This window comes from Falco naumanni, chromosome 9 (assembly GCF_017639655.2).
Source record: "Falco naumanni isolate bFalNau1 chromosome 9, bFalNau1.pat, whole genome shotgun sequence".
Classification (NCBI taxonomy): domain Eukaryota; kingdom Metazoa; phylum Chordata; class Aves; order Falconiformes; family Falconidae; genus Falco; species Falco naumanni.
Window position 1 is genome coordinate 47,656,125 of NC_054062.1, and position 10,686 is coordinate 47,666,810.

Genomic DNA, 10,686 nt, shown 5'->3' on the forward strand with positions numbered 1-10,686 from the left:
TTCCATTAAATGTTTTAAGCTCCCCCACCTACATCTATAAGCCGGCTACAAGAATTGGAAATGCATTTAAATTGAAGACTACCTGTTTTCCTCCACAAAACAGTATTATGGGATTTTTTTCTGTTAAATAATCTGCTTTTATTGCACTGCTTGGAAGAAAAAAATACATATATCTATTCTGTGCATATTCCTGTTGAATTCTGTGTGCCTGATAATGCTTTGGTAGCAGCGGAGGATTTGTGTTTCACGCCTTCACTAGCTCTGCAGAGCACAGCCCCTTGTTCCTTGGGGTAGAATTCAGAACTGAAACTGCACATGCTGAGGGGTTGCTGGGAATTAAAACACACTTTGCATATGCATAGCACAGGGGTGGAAAAGGGCATGGTTATGTGGAAGTAGACACAGCTACAGGGGAATGAGGCGCACTAAAGCACTAAGTCAGGATCAGTAATTAGTGTACACTATACAATTCTGGTGCAAAAGGTGCTGTTAATTTAAGAACAAATTTAAAAGTTTGAGGAGAGTGCCTTAAAATTACTAAAATCATTTCATGATTTTGAGGAGGACTTTAATTTAAGAGACAATTACCTGTATACTCACATTCTTGCATATAGAGAACCTGAAGGCATTAAAATTTTACGTCTATGTGAGCCCCTATTATGCTTTTTAATAAGACCAAGTTCTGGATTCCAAACGTCAATGTTTGTTCTTGTTTTACAAACCTTTTTCACTGCTTGCATCTTCAAGAGTTTTTGTTACTTCCTAACTTTCATGGATCATACAAGAAGAATTTAAAAAAGCAGTGATGAACTCAGGCCGAGGATCCCACAGGTGTTGCCGTGACCTTGCTCACATCCATTTAAAGCAAATATTTGGGTTCTGTGGGATTCTGAAAATGTGTACATTTTACTTCAAACTACGCAGTAGGTGTAGTGTTGAAACCAGTTTCACACAGGTGCAGCTTCTTCGGTTTTGTTGGAGTTTCTACAGATTCATTGTCAGAGGAAGTGAATAAATACCCCGCAGCCTGAAAACAGAGCTACAAAAGGAATTCACAGAGAGCAAGTCTTCTCTCCTTGTTGAAAGTGAAGCATAGAAATGAATTTTAAATGTATTTGTATACATATATAGAAAAAAAAGACAAAGAGAGAATCCTTTAGTTGTGCAGTCAAAATTCCCTTTACAACCATGACAGCTATTAATTAGTATTAGTCCTGCAATTATAATAGCCATCATTTTTTGCTCTGATGTTAGGATTGAACTGAGGATACTAGGGAGCTGTAAGGCTGGGAATCAAGCAAGAACTCTAAATACTTTGGAAAATCTAGTCACTTGAGCACATAAAATGTCTCAGAAATCAGTGAACTGCAGCCAGTCATGTCACTTTGTTTCATGCGAATTCCTCTTCTCCAGAGATTTTTGCAAACATTTAAAAGATTAATATCCAAATATGAAGAAAATGAGAACAAACTCATCATTGAACAGGACTAAGAGAAAAGGAAATAGCTGATCTAATTAGGTTTTAAATGATGATTCAGACCAACATAAATCTCAATGAAAGGACCAAAATAATTACAGGTAATTAATGCTAAATATCTAAAGCTAAGGAATTTAGTTAGCCTTGAGCACAGTACATAACACACCCAGTTCTTCCTTCTGTAGATAACACAGTGCATCCACTAATTTAGGTCATGGAGTTTCTTTTAACCTTGTAATTATTTTTAATGCTAACATTTCTTTTGCCATTAGAGAAACAGTGCTGATAGCATAACCAAACAAATCTCCCTAAATCATAGAAGCATTTCTATTTTGTTATTCCTGGAGCTAAAATGACATGAGTCAAAAACAGATGACATCAATCATTCTGCCACTGGATAGATGTGTATAAAATTAGCAAGACACAAACAGGGCTAGATTCCATATTTTTTCCAGCTCTGCCTGTGACTCAGTAGTGTTCCTCAGCCACAGATTTATTTATGATGGTGTCAAAAACGTAGCTCTTAAGTGGCCATTTCTTATATAAGTGTTATGGCCAAAGTGAAGCTCTGATTTCAAAGATTTAATTCTTTATGAAGATCTGTTTCATACTCATACCTTCCAGATTAGTGTAAAAGACATTTCTTTCTTTCCAGTGATTCCATTGAACACACTAATACAACTGTTGGAAAGAAAAATAAAATATTTTGCTGTTGACAAAAGCTGCAGGACTACAATCTGGATGGACTGGGCGAGAGTATGGATTTTGTTAAATGACTCAGTTTGATAGTTCAGAAAGAAAAGCACTATTTTTTTTAGGTCAGATGCTACTCCACGTATTTCCTTTTCTTTGGATTATGGGAGGTAAAAGCTAATGTTCATGAGTAGTCTGCCTCCTCACCATTTAGCGGCATTTGTAAACCTTATTTTACAGGAAAAAAATGATGGAAGTATGAATTAGAGGCATGCTTATTATACAAATAAATACTACAGGACATCTTTCATGACTGTGCTTTTTTCTAATTTTGTTGCATTCTGTGGTATTTCTCTTCTATTAAAGCAGATGTAACACCTCTTAATTCAGCTACCTATATCCTGACATGTATCCTTAGTTATCCATTTAGCAAAGTTATGTATTTTTAATGAAGTCCAACCTGATCTAGAGAAATAATACAGGGGAAACACTTTCTCTGTCTTACCATGGAAAAAAACCAACCCAACAACAAGCATGCCGGCCCTTGGAGATAGGCAACAACAGCAGAGCAAAGTGAGCCCCGTTAGTGGCAAAGGCTAGATCCCGTTTGATTGCAAATTAAGCCTAAAGGGAAGTTTGACTTGGAAAGGGACAAAGAAGTCAGTCTTACGTTTTTAAGGAGTGCTCGTTATGGAAGTATTTGCTCCTATATTGCTTCTGTTGCTTCTTCCTCAAAATGAATGGACAAGCTTCTGCTCCCCGCAGTGGCGAGGTTAGGTGTCATGAGAATATCCCTTTGTCCAAATGACGGGTGGCACAGACAGTGAATTGTCTAAAACCAAGAAATGGGATTATAGTTTACCCACTTAAAAACATGCGTGGTGCTCAGGTTTACTTTGTACGGCTGGAAGGTCTCGTGGCAGTCAGGCAAGCCCCAGCCTGCTTGGTGCTTACAGGTGTGCTCCACTGCTTCCCTTCAGTGCACGGCCCCTTCTCCAGCCCCCGGCGTGAAATGGAGCATGAGCTCATTGCAGTATGAGGCACCTCTTAACGTGGCTTTGAACTGGGTGGTAGCTGCTCTGGAAGAACCTGTGCCCTCCACAACTGCTTCGTGCCATGGGGTGCAGCTGAAGGGTTTGCTGTCTGGGGTTTCTGCTGCTGGTGGGCAGCGGGACTGGGCGGCTGCCTCTGCACCACCCTGCTGACCAGCACCTCGAGCAGCCCTCCTCAGCGCTTACAGGCAAGGTGCACAGGTGGTAGAGCAACCTCATTTTCCCATTTTCTGCTTGGGGCCATGACCCAAAAGGCCTGGGGGAGATGCTCAGGGAGACAGGCTGTCTCCCATCCCCTATACATGGGGAGTGCAGTGGGGTGCACAGCCTTCAGCCCCCACCCCTCACCCAGCGTGACCGATTCCCCCTGACTGCTTTACCTCTGGGCTGCAACACCATTGAGGTTCCTCAGCGGGAAACAAACCAGATCTGCGAATCTCTGGGCTGCCGACCAAGAGTGCGTGATTTTGGTATTAATTCCACAGGATGAGCAGGAGTTAAAAGGCAATTAATCCCTGCGTTTGCACAGCTCTGGGGAAGTCATTTCTATTCTGAGCTAGAGGAGGCTTTTGAAATGTTCCAGAGGGAGTCAGGAGCATTATTGCCTTTGGCAATAAACAGAATTAGCCCTGGCAGGGCACATCTGAAAGGCCACCCGAAACCATGCTGTTGGTTGCACCGGGACACAGCAGGAAAAGCGGGCTGCATTCGGGCGTTCAGCACATTCCCAGCTCTGCTCATGGCCAACGCTCACCGCGCTGCTGGGAGACATGGTGGAGGTTTGTTCCCAGTTCCCAGCAAAGGGAATGAGAACGTCCTAATATGTCATTCTTTCAGACCAGAAGCTATATAATTAAGCATATCCATTAAGCTGGCCACTAAATATTAAGCAGTGAACTCCATTTCTCTGAAGACCAGTACTTACCACAGTAAAATTAATAGGACGGTGAAACCAGCCTTCGCCCGACAGGAGCAGCCATTCCATGAATGTGCACTGGGCGACGAGGGAAGCAGTTACAGACCTTTTCCTCTGACCTGTGGAAGTCAATAAAGAAACTTGTATTTTCACCATACAACTGTCGGTGCTTACTTTTAAAATTTAGTCTTCACATTAGAAAAGAGAAGTTAGATACTGTTTCTCTTGCTTTGCTATGAGTATGGTTCTGCCTGCATCAGAATTTAGGCACACGCTGAGAAAAATACAAAACCTCAAAACACGCAAATAAATCAATCATTCCTGTGTTATATATCTCACTAAATATGATCCAAAAATAATTCTGGGTGTAGTTTTCAAACTTCAGCATTGCATAAACTAAATACCCTGCAGCACAATTGGACTGACTTGAATTACAAAGTAAAATAAATACACACTGGGACGTGCCTTTTGTTGCTGTTATTTCACTTTTCCTTTTGCCTTTAAAAAGTTGTATTACAGCTCATAATACTTGATAAGTGAAAATTAGAAATGTTATTTAAAAAAGTGAAGTAATTTAATTTTGTGCTGTAGAATTCTAACATACGACTATGGAAATGTTCTCGCCTATCCAGTTACTTTTCCCCCTCTCAAATATTTAAGCAAGGATAGGGCATGCCTGAGGGATGCATGCGAGAGCTTTTTTAAAAGAAGAATTTAACCTCTGACTTTTACAAGCAGAGACTCGATTTCTAGATATGAGTTCTTTGCCTGCTTTTCAGTAAATTTTACTGAAATCAGACATTTGGAAAACTGTACCCCAGTCTTTTATTGTGCATGACACTTGGAGTTCTTTTTTATAGACCTAGGCTGCTTCTTGCCAAAGTCAAAATGTTGGAAGCAAGGCCACTGGTATGTGACAAAATGCATAAAGAATAAAATTACTTTGGGTGGGAATAAAAGAAATGAAGCAAGGTAAAACTTTTCCCTTTTTATGGTCATGTTTACTTCACAGACAGTAATAACAGAACCAAACTAAGCTCGCTGCCATGGGAAGATGCAGGTATTCCCGTGCATCCAACACTTTAATTATCTATAGGAGTCTTGCGATTCAGCAGCGTACTCCTGGATGTGGACAATAGGAAGAGCTTCATCCCAGCACCCCTTATTTCTCAGACCCGTTCTCTACCTTTAATTCCTCACAGTTATCTCCTTTCCCTTCATGACCTTCCACCTCAGTTTTCCCCTTTTTATTTTCCTCGTTGCCTCTTTTACGAACGTGTTGGCCACTGAAGGTATGAATAATTTGAGGGCTTGAATTATTATAGGATTACTTTTGGGTACCAGAACTCTTAAAGGGCTATTTTAATTTATATATATGAAAATATAAGTTCATGCCCCACAAGTTCTATCTAAGCAGAAAAACAACAAAACAACTTTTTAGGAGATTTGCTGTTAACATCATCCTTTCCTCACGTAGATGAATGAGGGGAATCTCAGGAAATGGGTTAGGGTCGTCGTCCCATCCCCCCTTCCCACCGTGTCCAGCCAAACACCTCCCCCCCTCCCCCTCGAGTTTTATGGTGCATTTTTCTGAACTCTGGGTTTCAGCACGGGCAAGAGCAAAACAGGGACTTCTCTGCTGGTCATGCACTGGCTGTTTAGTACCTGGAGCACTGAAACTTTAGATCTTTGCTCACCCAGAGCTGGTCCCCAGTTTGTAATGTTTGACATCCTCTGTCAGTGGCCAGAGGCGCGCAGTAGATGGGCCGGTGAGATGCTCTGCAGGAAACGTGCCTTTTTAGATGGGGACAGTCCCCATGGGCAGATGAAGGTTGCAGTCTGCTTCTCAACTCCATCTGTGTGACTCATGTTGTGGAAGTAAAAAAGAAATATTTTAGTGATTAGCTTTTCTGCTAAAAGCAAATTGTTTTTTTCACTAGGATTTTAACTCCTGCTGTAGAGGAACATGAGTGTGTGAGCTTAGCCCTTCGTTCTCAAACCAAATCATTGACTCCCAAATAAAATCTTCCTCACATTTAAAGCCTCCCTGCACTTTCTAGTGCTCCCATGCATACATACCTTCAGGAGGCTCAGACCTTGAGAGGGAGGAAGGAAGGAGGTGGGATGAGGGAGATCTGATGACTTCCCAGCAACGCCAACAATCCCAGCCTGTGTTTGCTGAATTTTTCTTAGCATGGCCTGAGGTCTGCAAATGCACCAAACCGCAAACCCACAGTTCAGTTTGCAAAGGCCAGAGCCCAAGATTGAATATTTACAGTCACAGAAGCAAATATTTTACACATTTCTACTATGCCTTTACTTGGCTTAGAGAAAAAAAAAAAAATACCAACACCAGCTTTCAAGGCAAAATTCAGTCAAATCCATCAAGTCTCACCTGTGCTCATATTGAAGTCAAATCAAACTATGAGTTTCGCACTGGTCTGAAACAGAATCAAAAGAATCTTTAGTTCACTCATTAAGAGGCATGAATTCACACCAAGTCCTGGTGTTACAATGTGTAACCAGTTCAGTGGTTGCCTGCTTCTGTGTCCATGCTAGCAATAGCTCAGCTAGCTGGTTTAATGCTCACATGGGGAGCTTAGTCTAGTTTACACTGTCACAGTATATTCTGCTTTAGAATCATGAAGATAAAAAGTCTGAGTTAGTTCTCAGAGCTGTATAGGGTAACCCATCCATGTAAGTTCATCTTCATGGGTTTTATCACCTTAGAATATACGCAGTCTGATAAAGGTGAAAAGAAACAAAAAAAGCAGACATATACTTCTTTTTGTTGTTTTTAAATTATTACCACCTGTGTCTGGGGAGTGTTTTCTACCTATAGAAATACCTGTACAGTCTTACAAAGAAGTATTCCTGGACGAATTATTCACAGTGAAGCTGCATGTCTCTATGGTTAAGATATTTTTGATACACTGGTTGGTAGGAAAGGAGTTCCCTTCAAGTACCTCTGCACTAAACTATCCAGTCTAGCCACATCCTGCCAGGATGAATTTTAAGAGGGTAAAATAAAGATCATTTTTGACACTGAGCACCTCTTCCCAGGTAAGTCTCACCCACTGTTCAGAATGGCATTTGATTTGGGCCAGCAATTCAGGAGCAGTCTCCGTTCCCCCTCCCTTTATATACAGGCTTCTTGCAGGGAGCAAGAACAGCAGAAACAGTTGCTGTGAAGCTTGAAAGCATCCTGATGGCACTCATAAATATAAAACAACATTATGCCCTTCCCAGGCTGTGCAAGGAAAGATGCTCGTCAGCCTGTCAAATAGCTCTGCTCAGCAAGACAGGGCCCGTTCGTCTGAGCGAGCAGCGGGTACAGAAACCTGTGCGTGGAGCTAATAAAACCCATGGCTCAGCAGTGGCCACAGAAGGTTGAGAACAGGGTCAGAAGTGGCCACAGGAACATCTGATAGCAAAACAAAGCACCTTACACTGAACTAATTAGACCGCTTGGTTAATGGTTTCTGAATTGAAATACTTGTGATTAACAGATAAAAACACAATTGCCTTTCCTGAATAAAAAATAAGAGGTTTCGGAGGAGTCGTATTCTTTAGCTGAGTAATGCTGTGTACTTCAGCTGCGTACTTACTATTAACACAGAGCTGCTTCTTGATTGTTGGGAATCAGGCCCCGCAATCTGGAAGTGCTATTGAAGCAGAACTGCTTGGGCAGTGAAGAGAGGGCATCAGGGTGCTGCAAGCCCTCTTCTCCTGCAGGACCTGCCCATGGGTGCTGCTGATGCACTGAGACTGGCTGACCATACCTTCAGGTCAGGGATGCTATCCGAGATACACACTGGGAAGAAAGTCTGCCCAAATGCATACAAAAAATATTTTTTCTTGTCCTTTTGTAACAGTTGAGGGTAAGAATAAATGTAATATCTTTTATCAGGAAATATTAACAATGTGGAAATATTAGCAATGAGCAATTCTAAAATTAGAAATATTAGCAGCTTTCTATGCTGCACACAGTAAGAAAAATAATAAAGCCGTGAGACAGGACAAGAACCCAACAAGAAACGAAATCCAATGGGATGAAATCTAATGGGGCTTCTGCCCAACAGAAGTCTTTTCAATGCTTGTGTGGCATTTCATACTTCAGCAATGTGGTGCTGTCAGCACTGGCTTCTGCTGAGCTATATTATGTGAGGATCGTGAGTGTTCATCCAGGAGTAAATCCTTGACTAGCCAGGTCTAAAAAGTAATACAAAAGTTTATTCAACAATAAATAACACTGCAAAGCCTAAACCTAAAGGGTTTATAGACAACAGAAATTGAAACTCCTCTGCCAGTCATTTTGGATTGGTGAAACTAAAAATAACACCTCACAAAGAGCTACTCTGTTTTTCCTTTTTTTTTTTTTCAAAATGAAAGCATTCAGTTAGAAATTAACTTGTTTTGACTAAGAAATACAAAGGCAAAACATGAAAACAAAATAGTCCACATTTGGCACTCACATTTCCAGCCAAAACTCCTGTAAATGCTGCTTATGTATTCACTCTTCCTGGATTTGGGAGGCGAGCTCCAAGAGGTTTGTCTCCTTCATCTCTGAGTGAGCTCCCACAGCAGTGGTGGCTGCTGGAAAAACAAACTGGATGTGCTGTATGCAGGCACCCAGCCAACAGTACCTGGAAAAGGAAAATAATATTTTAAAGGGGAAATCCACGCAATCCATGTGTGCAGCACTAATTCGTTCTGCAAGCACCACCATTGGAGTTCAGATGGTAAAATGTGTGTAGGAGAGAGCGGAGGAAAATAACGTTCGCTGTTCAGTACATAGTTTGCAATATATTGAAGAGTAATGTCCGCCACCACTACCACCAGTCTTACTCAGAAACTTTTGGAGGAAGAAAACTCCTTTAGTGAGTCATGAAGTTCAGGGTGTCCCTGATGCTATTTTTGACTGCTGGTACTGTGCCGACCTCCTGGCAGTTCGGATTCAATCAGGCCACATTCAGCGCTGGGTAGGCCATACTGATCTTCCCCACAGCAGGACAGGAGGACCTGGGGGATGGTCCCAAGGGGAGCTGCAATGAATAGGATGGTGTTCATGCTAAACTGAGTGCAGTTACGGGGGTATCAGGTGTTTTGCTCTTCTGAACATGAGTGCTATGCCCTTCCTTCCTGAGCGTTTACTGGCTCGCTCTGCAAAAGCTTGAGACAAAGGAACTGGGGCAGAGGAAATTAAGTCTGATGCCTTTTGCACAACCATTATGGACCTGAGTGAAAGCCTCCTAAAGGCAGTGAGAGGAGATACTTCTGTGGATTTTGGAGCAGGTTCCGTATGTCTGCACCCTGGTTATGCTACTGAAGCCTGCTGTTCTGCTGGATCACCATGGAGATGTACAGGTTTGCTCTGCAAACTACTGTTGTTTTCTGGGTTGCAGTTAACTGGGGTCAGGTCACTAGAAGCATGTCTGTATAAGCCTCACATCCCACCCCGGGATCTTTCCTGTGAGTATGCACAATCCTGCTGTTGGTAAGCACCACGGGGAAAAAAAACCCCAATTTGCACCCTCCTCACTGGTGCATCCTGATTTTTCTCCATACCCAAATGACTCCTTTTTCTTTTCTTATTCCTTTCTTCCTTTCCTTTCTTCATTTCCATTTCTGCTTGCTCTTTCTTTCTTTCTTTTTCTCTCCTCCCTCCCTTATTACCTCCTTCCTTCCCCCTCCCTCTCTGCCTCTTTTCTTTCCTCTCTACAAATCAGATTTGATTCCCTGAGACTTTAAGGAGTAGAATCTGGTTAATGCCGCCTTGCTGCAGTAATATCAGAGCAGTAATATCACTATTTAAGTACAGCGAAGAGTTTCAGCCTGCAAGGGCCATAGTGCCATAAAATGTGATCTAAATTAATAGGATTAAGGACAACCTGTGTCTTTCAAGACTGGAATTCGTGCCCCTAGAACTGTAGCCTTAGGATTTTGATAGAAAAATGAAAGACTTATGTGAAATATAATGACTTACGTGAAGACTCCTTTGTTCAAGCCAGTGACATCTAATAGCCCAAGGAAGAATGAAAACTGCATTATAATGAGAAACAATTTATTGGATAAGACAGAGGGAAAGGGGACATAAACCTTCTTTAAGCAAAAGAACCATGGAAATCGGAAAAATATAAAAAAGTAAAAGAATATGATTTCCTGAAGAAAAACAAACAGTGTTTGCTTTTTTGTTAGCTTGGATATTGTGAATTTTTAAATGAGGGCTAATTGCATCATTTAACATTTTAACATTGATTGGCTTTCCATGTCTCAAGCGAATGGCTGGAATTCTGCATGGTTAATTCCTATAACATGACTGAAATGGAAGGGTTCATTCTTACAGAAATGTAGTCGTGTGTAGGGGTTTTATTTTGCTAAAGGAGTGATAAAAACTAAACTGAATATGCAATGAATAAATGGAAGCGAAGAAAGGTCTTTTGTTCTTTTGAGTAATCTTTACATTAAATCTCTTTTTCCAAGAAGCGGATGTAGCATCAGTTACAGCTCTATCTGAATAGTCTCACATTTTTGTAGAAGAGCCAAAG